The sequence below is a fragment of the Ochotona princeps genome, chromosome 20 (assembly GCF_030435755.1).
Source record: "Ochotona princeps isolate mOchPri1 chromosome 20, mOchPri1.hap1, whole genome shotgun sequence".
NCBI lineage: Eukaryota > Metazoa > Chordata > Mammalia > Lagomorpha > Ochotonidae > Ochotona > Ochotona princeps.
The window spans coordinates 24,195,249-24,213,978 of NC_080851.1; positions in this window are offsets into that span (position 1 = coordinate 24,195,249).

Genomic DNA, 18,730 nt, shown 5'->3' on the forward strand with positions numbered 1-18,730 from the left:
AGACCACAAGGTAGCAATCACCCCACTGACCACAATCCCCAGAAAGCCCCTGACAGGTTTCTTCCTATTGCAATATCAAGGATGCTGTACACTGCAAGAACTTGTTTTTTAGGACACAGCCCCCCAAAAAAAGGGATGAGCCACAAGTCTGAGAGTGAAGGGCTCATTTTAGAGTGAGAAAGTTTTGGGGTCAGATGGCTCTGTGTAGAGATGTTTGTTCTTGTGCCAACCTCACACTCTTTTCACCTTCCAGCCTGAAACATCTTTTCCTCATCAGAACCAAGTTATAATTCTTGCCCTGCAATTTTAGGTTTCTCCTTCTCAATGAATCTTACATGTACCTTCTGGTAGTTTTGTCCTTTCTCCTTTATCAGAATTATTTTACACATACACGGGTGCTTCAAAAAAATAGATTCTAAATCCTACACCTTGTAACAGCTGTCCCTCTCCCCACCTGGGGGCAGGCCAAGTGTTTGGCTCCTGATGCTGAGGGGCTGTCTCTATAACATCCTGTGCGCTTGGTCCTAAGATGCTCAGCCTCCCTGAGGCTCAAGCTTTGCCTTCTGTGTTCAGAGCTGCTTAGAGCAGTGTCTCTCACCTCTGTTTCTCAGCTGGGCTCATCTGGCCTCATACTTTTCCTACTTGAGGCTATTCTCTCTCTCCCACAGGGGCCCTGCCTCTTCAGCAGGCCCCTCATTGAAATCCACAGTAGGACAAAGCTCAGTCTCTTCCAGTTGCCTAGGAAAGGAAGAGGGTCTACAGTGCATTTCACCTGCCAAATATCTAGCCGTGTGTTTAAGACTTCTTCCCCAGTGAAACCATTCCAAAAGCCCAGTGAGTTTCCAGGTTCTTCAGTGAATACCTGACACAGAATGTCCCCAACTTTTGAGCACTGCATCTCTTTGATCTCCAGGGTCATTTTGCCTCCAGGTGAGGAGAGTTCAAGGCTTATTTTAATGTCTATTGAAGAAAGCATATTAACACTTTAAATATGTACAATTTATTGATATAAAATAGAATTAGGATAGCAGGTCAGGAAATCAGACTAGCAATCTCATAAAGAGGGGACCTAGGAAAAATCACCCATGGGTGTAAATACAAAAGCTGAAATTCACACAACCACATTCTCTAGCTTTTTGACTAAGGGCAAGTGACACATGACTATGGAGTCCCAGTTTCCAGGAAAATAAAGATCATAATAAGCAGCATGGGTTCCTGATGTCTGATAGTTGTTCTTCAATCCCTCTTCCCTCTCCTCTCCTCTCCTTTCTTCCCCTCTCCTCTCATCCGCTCCCCTCCCTTCCCCTCCTCTCCCCTCCTCTGTCCTCCTCTACTCCTCTTTTCTTTCCTCCTCTCCTCTCCTTTTCTCTTGTCTTCTTTTCTTCTCTCTGCCTCTCTCTTTCTCACTGGAAACTCCTCTCACACTTTCTGAAGCCCACTACCTCAACCCACCTGCCCCCAGGACTCTGCCCTCCATGCTGCTCTCCAGGGTCTTAAATAATTCGCTAACCTTTCTTCTTTGCTGGAGGACCACCAGAACTGCACTTCAGCTCACTTAATGTCTTTCCTAGAATAGCCCATTGTTGCCTGAAACCCACTGTGTCTCTAATTAAATCCTCTCCCCAAACACTCTTTCCTCCTGCCAGTCATTTCCTGGGCATTCTTGCAGTTTCTGATGGGTCTATTCTTCTGAGCTTTCTTGGGTTCAGTGAAACTGTGAATATGAAAAGCATTTTGAGAGTAAAGGGGATAGTAAATCTTTCCCCCACTCTCTTCCCTTTTTGGCCATCCCCTTTCAAGTTCCTCTCCAGGATCTGTTGAAAGAACAATTTACTGACCTTCAGGCTGGTCTCCCAACCCCATCTTACCTTCTTCCAATCCATTTCACATACCCAGTTGGTCCTTCTGGAACAATCTACCACATCTGTCCCTTGAAGAAATTGTTTTCAAGATTCTCAACTTTCAGCTGACAAATGATAAAATTCATTTCAATTTTCATCCCCTTCATCCTCCATCTAGAAGCAAGTACCAACATCATGCAGCACATTGGAATTTACCTGGTCACCCTATTTCGTCCTAAGAATGTTGTTATGACGTAGTACTTCTCAGGACTTTCATTTTACCAGGAATTGATACTCAGCAAAGGCACAGCATTTGCCTCCAGGCACAAAACTAATGGACAGGGCTGCACAAGCCCACATCCTGGGACTCTCACCCTCTAACCGCATCCCCTGCCTTAACTGGCTCTCATCTGCCTGTGGATGGGATCGCCCCTCCACTTTTCTCACCTATAAACTCACTTCATTAAAGCAATGACCAACACCTTTTGCCTTTTGTTTTTAAAGGTACAGTGGCCCTCCTTCCAGGATTATTTATGGAGTTAGTTGTCATCCACATGAAAACATTTCTACTCCTGGTGAAGACAGGTGGGGAGGGCAACTGCAACTGGGACACCTGGGAGGAGCAAGTCAAATAGCCTGTTCTAGTAGGAATGTGACCCTGAGATAATCTCCAATGGTTCTTTGCCCTCATGTCAGGGATTACTCTGCTTATCAGAAATCTTTTTACTTCTCTTGCCCAACATCTGGATTTTTCTTGTGCTTCAAGGTCACCTCCTGCAGAAGGCTCCAGGATCCATTAAAACTATGATATTTTCATGCTGCCCTAAAAATGCAGCCCCGTCATATTGACTGCATGGTTGCCAACTAAGTCATCATTGCCTAAATTGTGTGATACTCAAACTCTTAGTTAGGTCAAGTGTTGCACTTTGGTTATTATAAATTTTACACCCTTAAGCTTATGGTCAACGTTTAATTCTTTTTGTGTCTGTACAGAACATGCACTCATTGAATTCTTGATTCATTGATGGCAATTAAGAATATTGGCTCTAATTTTATTAGAAAATAATCCCAATTCAAAAGCAAAGCAGCATGAATCTTTCATAGCACACAACTGACACTGAGAAACCACCAAGTTTTCACCTCCGAAGTGAGAATAATGGCACGTATGTCATAGGCCTTTTGTAAAGATTAAGTGCAATTATCTATGAAAGACACTTAGCTCACTTCCTGATTCAGAGTAAGCAAGCTATTGATGAGAACAGCTACTATGTCTATGACTAATATGGAATACACACATTAACTCCTGTTCAATCTGATCAGTGCAATCTTCAAAGTGCAAGGGAGATCTAGGTTGCATGCTGTGATATGAATTTAATGTGGAATGTGCCATCAATGTATTTTAACATGACAGAAATTCAGAGTCCTTAAATAAGTGAATACTAATTTGAAATGGCTTCAGACATACATACATAAACATACAATATTTATTATATTATGTTAATTATCAAAAAAGGTGGGAAGCCACTGATCTGAAAGTTATCCATGGTGAAATATATGAATGAAAAAGCCAAAGAGAGTTTGGACTCTGAAATGCAAGTCCATGTTGATGAGGATGATGATGATGATGATGTTAGAAATCAAAACCAGATACACTGAACATACTGCAGGGAGGCAGTGGACAAGCAGATAGATCTTCAGACTGCAGCCAGAATTGAATTATATGAGATCTGTGTGTCAGAGCTCATCCACTCAAACATGGGAATTCTTGGGAAAGTTCCTACATGATTTGCCTCCAGTTTTCAGAGTTGATTTATTCAGTGTAGCCAGACCCATGAAGATACCAAGTCAAAGATTTTATTTTTTAGTTTTTCCTGAAGTTTGAAAAAGGCAGTACCATCTCTGAAAACTCTAACAAGCTATGGAAAAAGAAGCATTTTTTTTTTACCTTTGGAAGGCAAGAAGCAGCCCAGAAAATTCAGATTCCTGATGCTGGAATAAAAAATAAGGGTAACTACAATATTGCCTGCAAGAACCCAAATCAAGTCCAGTATCAAGTACACCAATATTCCTGACTTTGCTGGGCCTCAGCGTACCCTAGGGATCTTTTTTAAAATACCAGCTGTCAGATTTTCCACCTCCACCTCCCACAGCACTGGGCTACTTCATTACATGGCCCACATACATTCCTAAAATGCCAACACCAGATATATCTTACATCATTAAACGATGAATCCAATCTTGGGAGTGCCAGATAAAGACAGTGAAAGGAGAGTTGCAATAACTTAAGCCAAATCTTAAATGCTGTTCAATCATCAGCATAATAGTTGGATATAGACAGTTGGGAACTGACAATGGAATGAAAGAGGAGAAAGTAGAGGACTCCCAGGTGCTTGTTAGTATTAGTGACAAAGGGAAGAGTAGAGTCATACGTGGAGCTATAGTGGTCAAGGGATAGCACAGGTGTTTGCTAAGCTTGGACATAATGGATGCTTTTCTCCTCAATCTTTGAGCAGTTTGTGCAGTCAAAACTTTCACTGCGTATGTTGAAGTCTCTGAGATCTGTTATTAATTACAAATTGAGACACTTCAGTCCCTATTGGGTGATTACACAAGGGGATGGTTAGCACAACACAGAGGAATGTAGGCCGGCCAACATGCTCCACTGAACTAGAATTGTAGGAGAAAAAAAGAATTCAGTTTTTCAGTTGGGTAGTTCAGGGCTCTCTGGTCATACATAGTCACCTCTCTTTATCTGGGGGTTTTACTTTTATAGATTCAGCCAACTACAGATGAAAAATGTTCGAAAAACATGGCTACAGACTCTTTTTGTTGTCATTATTGCCTAAACAATGCAGCGTCACAACTAGTTCCATAGAGTTTGTGTTAGGCATTCTAAGTAACCTAGAGAGATTTTAATGTTTATGAGAGAATGTATTTAACTTATATGTTATATACAAATTCTATGCCCTATATGTAAAGGATTGGACCCAATGCCCCACAGATACCAAAGGAATGACTGTGTTACTTACCTTGTGGTGGGAGCATTATCAACCTTCCCCATAAAAACAACTGCAAAGCCTTGCTCTGGGCCCTTAGTTAAACATCAGAATAATGAATCTTGGCCTTTACACTTTTCTTCTTCAACCAGAGGAGCAAAGTGAAGGATTCAATGAGAACATTGGTTTCTTCTTGCAATAATCACTTATGAGGTCCCCTCTTTGATGAATCTTTCACTGCTGATGGTAGCAATGATACGGTGAGGAACAGGAAGGGGCAAGCACCCCATCCTCCTGCTTCTAGGGCTATGAGGTTGCCCAGGGGTCCTTTCACCCCATCAACACACCGCCTCAGGTGTTACAGCAGGTGTAGGAGGAAGGTGGATTCAGTAAGGAGCAGTGAGAGTATGGCCTTGCCCTCTTAAAACCTGAGTCACCATAGACAGTGTATTCCCCACACATCTCTTACTTTGTTTCTGACACAGAATTTACCATGAAGGTTAAAACATGAAAAAGGCACAACTCCAAAAACAGGAAGTGTAAGACATGTAAAAAATAAATTAGTAGGGCCTAGCACGGTAATCTAGTGGCTAAAGTCCTCTCCTTGCACGTGCCAGGATCCTATATTGGCACTGATTCATTTCCCGGTGGCCCTGCTTCCGATCCAGCTCCCTGCTTGTGGCTTGAGAAAGTAGTCAAGAACAGCCCAAAGCCTTAGGACCCTGGTCTGTGTAGGAGATGTGGAAGAGGCTCCTGGCTTCAGATTGGCTCAGCTCTGGTCATTGTGGCCACTTGGGGAGTGAATCAATGGATGGAGGATCTTCCTCTCTGTCTCTCCTCCTCTCTGTATATCTGACTTCCCAATAAGAAATAAATAAATATTTAAAAATGAAACATAAAACAGTAAATCAAGGGCATGTGCCTTAGTCCCTCTATCAAGTTAACACATCATGGGTTATCTTTGAGGAGCTGAAATGTATCTGTTATGATACTGAAGGCTGGAAAGTCTGAGAGTGTTGGCACCAGGATTGGATATCTGATAAAAACTGCACTCTGCTTCTAAAATGTTGTCTAGTCACTGCATACTCATACGGGCAGAAGGGGGAATGGCAAGAAAAAACATGGCAGGGTACAAAAGTTATGGGACAAGCCCTTATGACCTCAGCACCTCCTAAAGGCTTCCCCCCACCTACAGAACACTGCCTTGGAAATTGAATTTCAACATGAACTATGAATGTGGACATGAATCTTGAAACCATTGTAGCTGTAGAGGAGGGGACATAGATGGAGACATTGCTTTCTCAGCCCAGACAAGGTATTTCTAGGCACCAGGAGAGGAATTGCCTGCAAAGTAGACAGTTGAGCTGGGCCATGTGGGTGCTGTGGTTTGGCTACAGTGTGTCCCCCACATAAGTACATATGTTAGGAGCCTGGTCTTCTGTGTGGCAATGTTATGGTGGTGGAACCCGGACAGGAATAGGTGATTAGGTTGTGAATGTTGCATTCTCATAAATGGATTAACATTGTCCTGTGGCTTTGTTAGTCACCACAAGAGTGGACATCATAAAGCTAGGCCACCCTCTGGCTTGGTCTTTTTTGCACATGGCAAGCTCTTGGAGTTTTGCCATTATTTTCTAAGATTTATGTATTTTTATTTGAAAGGCAGAACTACAGAGAGAAGGACACACACACACACACACACACACACACACAAACACATCCTCCAACCACTGCTTCACTTCCCAAATCATCACAACTGCCAAAACTGAGCTAATCCAAGCTAATCTGAAGCCAGGAACCAGGATCTTCCTCTGTGTTTCCCACATGGAGGCAGTTTACCAAGAATTTGGAACATGTTCCATTGTTCTTCCCAGGCCGTAATAGGGAGCTGGGTTGAAAGTGGAGAAGACAGGACTTGAACTGGTGTCCATAAGCGAACCCATAGAGTGCCAAAGGCAGAGGATTATCCTACTACACACTGGCACTGGTCCCCTATTTTCTATTTTTTCTTCACCATGTGGTGGTGTAGCAGAGGGCCCCTGCCAGGATGCTGGCACCATACTCTTTGGACCCTCTTCTTTGAACTATAAATGTAAACCAAAGAATTCTCTGTACTTCAAAAGTGTCCATCCTCAGGTGTTTTCTTATAGTAACGCAGAATGAACTAAGACAATTCATCAAAGATATTTCACCAGTAACAAGTGGGGAAAGGTCAACTTCAGGTTATTTCATCTGTCATACCCTGCCAGAAGGCAGAGTGAAGTCCCTGGCCTCCTTTCTCGCCAATGTTGGAAGATGTTGGAAAAGAAAATTGGGCACTCTTGGCTCAGGGCCTCCTTTTCCCTGCTGGCTTGCTCTTGTGTGTTCCTGACAATTCCATGCTATCCTTAACTGTGAGAGGTGTGCAGTGGTTCAGGGTCTTCAGTGACTGTCAGGAGTAGTCTGTCCAATTCCAGAAACGAATTAGTGAGCACGCTTAACTCACACCTCAGGGGCATTCTCAGATTTCAATGTAAAATTGATCTTTGGTTCCATTTCCCTTCTGTCTTTCTCTGATTAAGCAAATGGATTTCAAGGGGAATGGAAATACTCCTAATCAGGAGCCATGTCTGAGCCCCCAAAAGAAGGGAATTTCAATAGAAACTTCATCTAAGGAAGGTGTCTCAGTTCAATTTGTGCTACTATGGCAGAACGTAACAGACAAGATGGCTAATAATGAACTGAAATGTATTGCAGTTCTGGGGGCTTAGAAGTACAAGATGAAGAGGATCCACAGTTGGCAAGAGCCTTCTTGTTTTGTCATAGAGCAAAGGCAGGAGGGAGAGGCAGGACAAGAGAATGAGGATAAAAAAGGGGATACATACCCGTTTCTAATGCACCCACTGTTGAGACAACAGCTTACATCCACTTACTCGGCCCTCATGACCCAATCAAGGTTTCATCGGACCCTATTTCCTGACACTGTTCATTGGGCTTTCAGCTTCCACTGCCTGTGTTCTATTGGCAGACACATTCGAACTATCATAAAGGGGGAAATGGACATTACTTTCCAGGATTACATGACCCGGAGGTGAGGAAGTTAAGGAGATATTCACCTCAGGTGAGCCTGGAGGAGCTTGGCAGGGCCACATCATGGAAAACCTCATGGAACTACATAAAAGTGAGCCACAGGGGAGGACTTTAGCAGTTTTGTTCTCTAGAATGGTCTCTATGGTGGCAGAGTGAGCATTGCAGCCAGAACCCAGACAACCACTTAGGAAATAGACCCAGTGAAAAATGACAGGGGAACAGAAAGGGGAGTTAACAGAAAGAGACGATGTTACCTGCTGCCTGAACCTAGAGACTGGGACAGAGGAAAGATTGTAGAACAGTTTAGCCTGTGGACAGAAGCAGGCAAGTTGGGGCAGGACAGTTACAAGTACCTCACTTTTTCACTTTTTGAGATGGAATCTCTTATGGAAAGTCATAATTGAGTTGTTGTTGAGTAGGTGCTGTCTATTTCTGGAGTACCTAGGAAAAGTCCGAACTATAGATTTAGACCTAGGAGTGGGAATAGGGTCAAGTTCAGAATTCAGGACCCGGAAAGGTAACAGCAGGGGTAGGCAGTGTGGTGCAGCAGGTTGAGCTGCCCCTGGGGATGCCTCCATTTCTTCTGGGAATTAACATTTGAATTCCAGCTCCTCTGCTTCTGATCCAGCTTGCTGCTAATGCATACCTTGGGAGGCAGCAAATAATGGCTCAAGTGCTTGAGTCCCTCACTATTGTGGGAGACCAAGGGGGAGTTGCATATTCCTGGCCTCAGCATGTTGCAGGCATCTGGGGAATGAATGAGTGGATCAAGGATGATTCCCTCGCCTTCTGTCACTCTTTTATGTCAGTGAATATCAATACACTTTTTTTTGAAAAAAGAAATTAAGAACAAGAGCAAAGAACTTGTACTCATCCTCACATGTTAAATGGATTTGGTAAGCTCTCCATTTTTACCCAGAGCTAATAACCCACTTCTTCTCAGAGTTACTGCAACAGCTGTACTATAAGTGACACCATGATTTGTTTGTCCTCTTTGAGACCTCTGCTGACATCTTACTGTCATTATGGCAGAGTTGGGAAACGGAGCCTACAAGAATTGAACAGGTCATTCAGAGGTGTTAAAACTGTTCTCCCAGGACTGGATGGGAACATCAAGAAGCAACTTGGCTCACTTATCTCTTGCCCATGCCCTTGCTTGCCCCCCCCAGCTGCCTTTCCTCTCTATTAGGACTCAGCTTGAGGACTCTGCCAGACATAACCACCCGATCTTGGAGCTGAAGTCTGCAGAAGAATATGATGAAGAAACTCTATAAACTTCCCATCCTCAGGAATTCTGTTACAACAGACGGCAGATGAAGACACATGACCACACAAGTCGTTGACTTCTGGAGATGATTAAAGGTTTCACAAACAGGAACAACACAAGGTTCCTAATTGCAAGAAGTTTAGAATGATAACTTTGCAGACTTTTAAAAATTCTTTGATATAAAGTCTTGTATTACAAGATCCTAAAGTAGTAAGAAAAAAGGAAAGCAATGTGATTACTCCATTCCATCAGAATTTAAGCTGCGTAATACATTTATTCATTCACTTATTTTATTTGAAGGGCAGAAGGACACAAAGAGATCATCTACAAAAAGTTTCCCTGCCTATGCCTGCAACAACCGGGACTGGGCCAAACTCAAGCCAGGAACTTGGAACTCTATTCAGGTCTCCCACATAGTTGTCATGGACCCAAGTCCTTGGGTCATCCATCACCTGTTGCCTTAACAGGATGTTGGATCAGATGCCGAGTTACTGGGACTTGAACCAGGCACTCCAACATGGAATGCAAGGGTCCCAATGGGGTGATTTAAGTCATTGCACCTGGGTAATCAATTTAGAAAGGAATGAGAGATTTTCTCAATCTCTCTAGCCATAAGTGTACTCCGTTGTGCTTACAACATCTACAAAAATTCATTAATAACATTTATGGGAAGAGTTATAATAGAAATAGCATGCAAAGCACTCAATGTGTCTGGCATATGGGAAGTGCTCAACAATGAATAGTTGTTGTCCTTGTTTGTGAAGCAGTTGAACATCTCTGATTACAATTCCAATTAACCCTCATACAGTTTACTCCCAGCAGTATTTTTAGGGATAAGCTGATTTCCTCCTTTCTATTCTTTCCTTTCATTACCAGCCCTGTTTGTTTAGGGCAGGCTAATTAATTTCTTTTTTTAACATTTTATTATTATTATTATCATTTTATGATACAGTTTCATATTCTTTTATCCCATCCCCAATTCCCTTACCCCACCTAGTTCCTTTATATCTTTACTAACATATAGCTCTTCATACACAGTCATATGTCCATCATTGCGGGTATGGACAATGGCAGAGAGTCCAGAATCCTATTGTCAAGATAGAGTAACCAGTTTCATTGTAAGTCCGTCTTTGTCTGGAAGCAGAAATGCATACTGCACTGCATCCTCACATCTGGATGTTATCTCCATTTCACAGCTACTGTACATCCCCTTAAATATAAAGTCACGATACAAAATCAACAATAGAAAGAAAAATAGAAAATTACAATGCCATGAAGTTAAATGACATGTTATTAGATATGACAGTCTCCATTACACAGCTACTATACATCCCCTTAAATGAAAAGCCACAAAACAAAATCAACATCAGGGAGAAAAAAGAAATTAACACCACCATGAAGTTAATTAACATGCTATTAAATGACTAACGTGTAGCTGAAGAAATGAGAATCAAGAACCTTCTTGAAGAAAATGATGCTACTGCATGATCTACGAGTCATTGAATGATTTAATCAGAAGAAAGTGTTTTGAAAAGATGAAACCAACAGAAAACAACAAAACCCATGTGATACAGTTTCCGCTGATCTTTGTTGGAGTGTGTCTCCTCCGGACAATAAACAGATGGGTTTTGGTTTTTAATCCAGTCTACTAATCTATGACGTTTGATTCAGCTTAAGCCATTTACATTCAGAGTTTAATATGTATGGGTGGTACTTTGGTCCTGTCATTTTAGGAATGGGTTGTTCATTGGTTTAGTCTTCTGTTGTCATTTTACTGGGATGTTCTTCCTGTTTGCCTTTGGTTTGTTTCGTGCTGTTCCTCTTCTCTGTCAAGAGAACATCTTGAAGTATCATTTGTAGGGCAGGTTTGAAAGAGGCAAATTCTTTTAACTTTTCTTTACTTTGGAAGAATTTTATTTCATTTTCAAAGACAAAAGAAAGCTTTGCTGGATATGTTATCTTAGGCTGGCAATTTTTTTCTTTTAGAATCTGAAATATGTCACTCCATTCTCTTCTTGCCTGTAGAGTTTCCTGTGAGAGATCTCCTGTGAGTTTAACTGGCATTCCTTTATATGTCAATTGATTTTTTTCTCACGTGCACATTTAAGGATCTTTTCCTTATGTTCAACTGAAGAGAGCTTGATAATCATGTGTCTTGGTGAAGATCGCTTTTGATCAGGCCTGTTGGGAGTTCTGTGCCCCTCCTGGATGTTGTTTCCCAATTCTTTCTCTAGATTAGGGAAATTTTCCTTTATTATTTCATTAAATACATTTGCAAACTCAGCTTCTCTTTCTGCACCTTCTGGGACTCCCATAACTCTTATATTGGGCCTCTTAATAGTGTCTTTCAATTCTTGAATATTTGTTTTGGCCTGATCCAGTTCCAGGCTAATTAATTTCAATATTATCCTAAGTCAAACATAATTAGGAAGAAAACTCTGTAGTTACAAAATATTTTTAGTGTCATATGAAAATAGTGTGTTATTGGTGAATGTATATTGCTTTTATACCACTCTTCCTGTGGTTCAAGTACCCTTTGACCAAGCTGAAGGATACTGGAGGTGTGAGGGAGGCCATTTGGCTTAATTGAGATTACCCCCCACCTCAACCTACCCACCTCAAATAACAAAAATGAGGCTAATACCAATGGAAAGGAGAGGAGATGGTTATGAACAAACCCTTACTGGAACTAGTCCATGGCTATAACCAGTCTGTATCATATGCAACCCTCCCAATAGTATCAGGAGAGAATTGGGCAGGGGTGTATTTTATACACAAAAATTGAGACTTAGAGCAATGAAGTGCCTTGACCAAACTAACAGATCCAATAAAGGATGAATTTAGGTTTCAACCCCCATCTTCTCCATCTGGTACCACACAATATCTCCAGGAGCCATGGTCCCCCTAAAGAATCTCAGTAGTTCACATTAACAAAGATTCTAGGAGACAGACCCCTTGCATATTTCCTCACTTGGTCCTCCCAGCAGTATGCCGGGTACCTACTACTACTAGTTGCATCAGGAAACTGAAGCACAAACACTAGCCAGAGCCACACAAATGAACTCACGTTCTTCATCTCCAAGCTGAGCAGCTTCACTTAAGGAGAAGCAATCATAATATTCACAGTTTGGGGCTGACATTAAGACATGATTAGCTTCAACCCAACAAGGGAAACCTGAATGGTAAATTACATGACAAAGACAAATCACCTATAAAATGGGAGGGAAAGTATTTGCAACTGTTTCTTTCCCACCTGTCTGTACTGGAACTGTGGTTTTCTCTGGGCCATGATTTTCTCATTCTTTTTCATCCAAGTCACCCAGACTTAGCACAACAATCTTTGCTCTAAAAACTGGGTGTTAGGGGAAATAGCAAATGAACTTTTAAGCTTTCAAAATGATAATCTAGCATTACTTAAAAGACTGCAAATTTGTTTCTAAACATATTTAAGTCTTACCAGTGAACATGATGCTAGTTATTAAAAAGTAATTCTGGAGAAATTAGCTTGTAGTCACAAAATTAATATAATTCATTTATTACTTACAGCCACAAATCAAGATGCTGTTAACACTGCTACATGCAATTTAATATGCTCAGTAAGTTTCCATATGGCTTCAATTTTAGGTTTCTGGTCACTTCATTGAATCACTTACAAAATAGCCCAAAAGAGTCAGGAGGCACTTGACCTAAACAAACTGTGAAGCATGAGCTTTCAAATTTGTGGAATTAGAGGTTCAGTTTGTTTCTATATTTATCCTATTAAATGAGCACACATTTTTAAATCTGTGGGCTTATTATTACAAAGAGACTGAGTGATGAGAAATGTAAAAAACATTATCAATCTCCAGTACTATCCAAAACTCTATTTTTTTCTGGTTCCCAAATTTCTTCTTAATGTTTTCTTTCTTTCAGTTTATTTACCTATTTCTGTATTCTACAATATTTATTCTAGCATAAGATTGTTTTGATATTTTTATTTAAGAGGTAGAGAGAAGACAGAGAGGAACAGAGAGCGACAGAGAGCTCCCATCCAGTTGACATCACAGATGTCTGACGTGAGCAAGCAGTCAAAGCCAGGAACTCAATCCAGGTCTCCCATGTGAGTCGCAAAAACCAACTGCCTGAACCCCCACAGCTGCCTTCCCTCCCTCAGGGTCTACATACTAGCAGCCAGGGTGGAACTCAAACCCAGACCATTAGTGTAGGACACTGGCCTCCCAACTGTAGGCTAGATACTCCTCACAGTCTTTCTCTGGAAATTGATGGGAGAAACACACACACACACACACACTCTCTCTCTCTCTCTCTCTCTCTCTCTCTCTCTCTCTCTCTCTCTCCTATTTGATTTAAGAATGTAGAGATCAAAGACTCATTTATGGTTTAAACCCTCTTCTTCATTTCCCTGCCAGAAGAATACACTGTAGTTTGTGTTTTATAGTTAAATCCCATGTCTCCATTTAAAAGTTCAATTTCCATAATAAAAGAAACACAGCCATCATCATTTCAGAAAAGTAATACAGTAATTATATTTTGTATCTCAACCTTAAAAGAATAGGGTAAGTATCTCTCATCTGTTTTCACTTAGTGTGTCATGCTCTTATTCCTTAAACTGCATTCCTAGGTCTCCTGACATGTTCTGTAGTGGGCTTTGCCACTTTCCTGCTTAGTCATTCCCACTATAAAACCTGCTTGAATAAACCAGGCAACACAAATCATGTTTTCTCCAGAAAGTGTTCTGCATGCCATTATCCATCACGATAAACTCACTACACTTAATGCTGTAAATCTTGCCAAGTACTGCTCCACTGCCAATGGCTGGAGTCAACCTAGAAGGGAGACATTTGCTTTGAGAAAACAGTAGCAGGGTTCATGGTCTGTAATGGAAATGGGCACCTTTAGGTTCTGTTCTTCCCAGGAGGTATAGCTTCAGAGAGCTGAAGGAAGCATCTGAGAGGATAGGAAAGCTTTTGGTCTCACATGTCTGAAGTAAAGATGCCCCCACCAGAAAAGAAGGCATGCTAGGTAACAGAAGCCATTCCAAAGATGTTCAACTTTCAGGCTAAAATAACCTAAAAGTACACACCTCCAGAGGATGATTTTGTGTTTTGATCCCAAGCTACGAAAAGCAAATGGAGTAATTAGAAAAGAAATATTCTGTAAAGATCTGTGAAGAAAATTAGTAAACTATTATGGATGAGTGACAAAGGAGACAAATTATACCAAATAGTTAATCTCAAACTTGTTATAATAATGATGCCTTCCTCTGGAATGATACTTTTAAGTTTTCCTTTAAGTTTCCTAAAATAATCCTCTGGACACATAGTGGTAATAAATGTAATTACCTGTATTGAACATGGAAAAACACAGAAATTGGGTGATGCATGGAAAGGCACACCATTAACCAGCAGTTAAGTTAGATCCAGTTTTTATACAGCCTGTCCCTTAGTTCTGCCATAACACTGAAAACTCTTGGTTAATAGTTCTTTCAGTTACATAATGGTGAAATCTTGCTTTAAATATGACAAGTTTGCCTGTGAACTTCCTAGAACAGCATATAATAGTATCTATTTCATGATGTTTTTGAAGATTTATTTATTTTTGTTGGAAATGTATAGTTACAGAGAGAAGGCGAGAGAGAAATACACATCTTCTATTGCTGGTTCACACTCCCAACGGCCAGAGCTGGGGCAATCTGAAGCCAGGAGTTTCTTCCAGATATCCCACATGGATATCCCATGTGGGTGCAGGAGCCCAAAGACTGGAGCCATCTTTCACTATTTTGCCAGGCCATAAGCAGGGAGCTGACTCGAAAGCAGAGCAGCCAGGACTCAAAGTGCTGCCCATATGGGATGCTGGAACTGAAGGCAGAAGCTTAGTCTACTGTGTTGTAGCTTTGGCCCTTGTTTCATGATTTGTAAGGACTTAACTGTCTCCTTGAAAATTAACACTGCAAACCTAAACACTAGCTATTTGAGAACATATTAAACCTGCCAGTTTGAATATAGACTCCAGGATTTGGAAAAGAGAGGGTTAAATGACTTCTAGGACTTGGGGAAAAACACCGGTTAGGAAAATATTGGAGGAAAAGAAAATCTGACTCTTGGAGTTGTTGTTGTTGTTATTCTCCATCTGAACATGTGTCACCCATCTTTCTCAGTTTGGTGAGATATTTACTCCATCATCTTCCCATACTCTGTTCATTTTATGAACTTTCTAAATTCTGTAAATGCCAAGGTAAAGCAATACCCTCTCTATCAAATTGTATATCCTGGCTATGTTGTTGAATCGCATAGCAATCCATATAACATTCTACATAGTTTCTTGCATAGAGTAGGTGTTTGCTGATTATTACCCACATCTATTTTTATTGTGTCCAAAAAGTTCTCCACAGATTTAGCAAGTGCCTAATGTAAAGACTGAGGATGATTCTAATTTGTGCTTCATACCAGTTTGAAGTGCTAATTTCTTATTTGGTTTTGAAATGCCAAGTATCCTGGTCACCATGTGGAGTCTGACATTTAGACAGTGTGAAAGGCACCCTATGACATGAGTTAAAGGTAAGTTTACTTTGTATATGGAACCCCAGAAGGAAGTAGAACTTCACTTGATCTCTTATAGTAAGTTTCAAATGTAACCAGTTGCCCCTTTAAGAAATCATTTATCTTGGGCCAGGCGCAATGGCTCAACGGCTAATCCTCCACTGGGAAAATGCCTGGGATCCCATGTGGGCACTGCTTTGTGTCCGAGCTACTCCACTTCCAGTCCAACTCCATGCTTATGGCCTAGGAAAGCAGTGGATGATGGCCCAAAGCCTTGGGACCCTGCATCTGTCTGGGAGACCTGGAGGAAGCTCCTGGCTCCTGGCTTCAGATAAGCTCATCTCTACTTATCACAGCCATTTGTGGAGTGGATCAGCAGATGGAAGATCTTTCTGTCTTCTCTTCTCTGTCTCTGTAAATCTGCTTTTCCAATAAAAATAAATCTTTAAATAAACAAAACAAAAAGAAATCATTTACGTCAAAATGGTTGGTCAGAGCTGCAGCTATAAGGTATCAAGAAGTAGGAGTGGGTAAACTTCCCTAGCTGTTTGTTAATAGAAGCAAAATTAAGTTGAAAATGGTGCAGAGCCAGACAGGTCAATAATGAGGGGTAAGAAAATAACCACTTTTTGGCTGAAAAAGGATCATGGGGAAGTGGGTGGCTCACTGATGTGCCCTGGGGAATGGGGAAGTAGGGTTTCTGGCCTCCCTCAGCTATGTGGGGGCAGAAAATCATGGGACTCTGATGAACCAAAAGCCAGTACCTCTGAAAGCAGAGATTGGACTGTGTGGCCGGAGCCTGGCCAATGGAGAGCACATCAAAGCCAACACATCAAAGCCTCATCTTCCACAGGAGGCACTTGCTTGAGCTGCTGCAAACCCAATGTTGAGGACCAAGTTTTAGGACTTAAACCTGTGCACTCCCAACTCCTTTTGTCCAAGCTCATGTAAGACAGAGAGGTGGGATAGTTAAAAACATAGTTGAGAGCAATACTTGATAGCAGTTAAAGACTAGTAAGAAGAAAATTTGTTCAAGTGTGTTGAAGTAACACACTGTAACCCATCAACAGGTCCAATGAGAGAATAGAACAATTTTGAGTGAAATAACTTGATTTGTGTTCTGTAAGTTTGCATTTTTATACCAGACTACTTCAAAAGATTTGTAGAAGATGGGATTATAAGACAAGCTTACTTTGAGATAAAAAAATTGAAATTCATTTATGGATATGGGGGAGTCCTCAAAAATGATGCAAAAACTATGCACTTATTTTACAAATATTGTGCACCAGCATAACCTTTTCACTCCATTTTCCATGAATTTTTAAAGGAATCCTCTTATGTCAGGTTTTATCTCAAATGTGCTTTTTAAAAAACAATAATGAAAAAGTGTTTGATTTGTTAACATGTTTACATTCTTAATAATGTGCCCTAATCATTCTCTAGATATTATATAATACAGATACAACATGTTAGCTTTGCAGCCAGCATTGTGGCATATCAAGTAAAGCTGCTGCCTGCAATGTCCTTATCCTATTTGGATGTCAGTTCGACCCTGGCTGCTCCGCTTCCAATCTATCTCCCTGATAATGTCCCTGGGAAAAGCAACAGAAAATGGCTCAAGTGCTTGGACCCCTACTATCCACATTGGAGGCCTGGAAGAAGTTTCTGATTCCTGGCATCAGCCTGGCCCAGCCCTGGTCATTGCAGCCATCTGAAGAGTGCCACCCCCTGTAACTTTGACTTCCAAAGAAATAAATATTTAAAAATAAAATATTTAATGCTAAGTACTTGTTTGACAAAACATCACCATCCTCCCTTCCCAGATAAAATTAATTTCCTCTATTCTAAAAATGTCTTCTTTTTTGCTAACATTGTGGATTCTTACTGCGTGGTGGCAAACATGTGGTATGGATGGTCAACCCAGCCAGAAGTGACCTTACTCTGTGGGAATCTGCCCCTTGGAGAAAGACTTGGGGAATTATTGCTCAGCAGACTTTGTCATGCTTAGCTACCATGCTATGAGCCAGTAGGTGTGCTTCTGCTTGTTAATGCTCTGTTTTATTGGGCCCATCCTTCAGGACCTCCACTGCCTTCTGCATCATAGGTATAAGGACCTGGAAACCATAGTTGCTACTGCCAATGCCCTTTTAACTTCGCTTCTTAAAGCCCAACAATGTTTTAGCAAGCAAGGATCCTAGATTGGATATCCAGGTTAGATGTTTCAAGTTTTGTTTGTTTTAACATCTGTTAAGTTTTTCGTTATTAGTTCTGATAGCAAAACCATTCTGTTGACACTGTAGAAAATTTACATCAGTCTAGCTAACAAACCACATCCTTCCATCTTGACAAAGTATGCTCCTCAGTGTCTGGGAAGGAAGAGCAAGTTCAAACTGATAATAATCTGACTCTTGGAGTTTCTTCCTGGAAAGTGGCAGCTGAGCAACACCAGTCCTCCCAGTGACAGTCTGTGTTCCTTTCCTTCCCACCCAAGACTCCACTCGGCCCTCATTAAAACCTAAGCACACCTAACAATGCAAGGACTGGCCCAAAAAGTCAGCAGGTGGACAGCATGCACAGATATGCTCAAGAACGAAATTCTGGGCCCCAGGTACCAGAGGGTTGCAGCAGGGATGTGCACAGACTCCAGTTAAACCTCTGCTCCTAACCCTCTGTCCTTCTGTCTTCTGCTAGCACACAGCCAATCCTCAGAGATGGAATTTATGAGACATAACTTGGAGAAGCTGATCTGGGGACACATTTAGCCAGTCATGACATTGCAAGTTCCCTAGTTCCCTTGGTATAGGAATGGCTTTCAGGGCATAATCCCACTCCCCTCTATGTTGACTTAATCCTCTACTTAAACATAGACAGGCAGCACCCAATGTCAGGTCACCAAAGGAGTGTGGTCTGGAGCAGCTGGCATATATGATGGTACAGAAAATAATAAGGACCCTGAAACCAGTCCCCAGAAAGTTCTTCCAGTGATCAGTGGAGATGTCTGTCTGCCACATCTGGTCA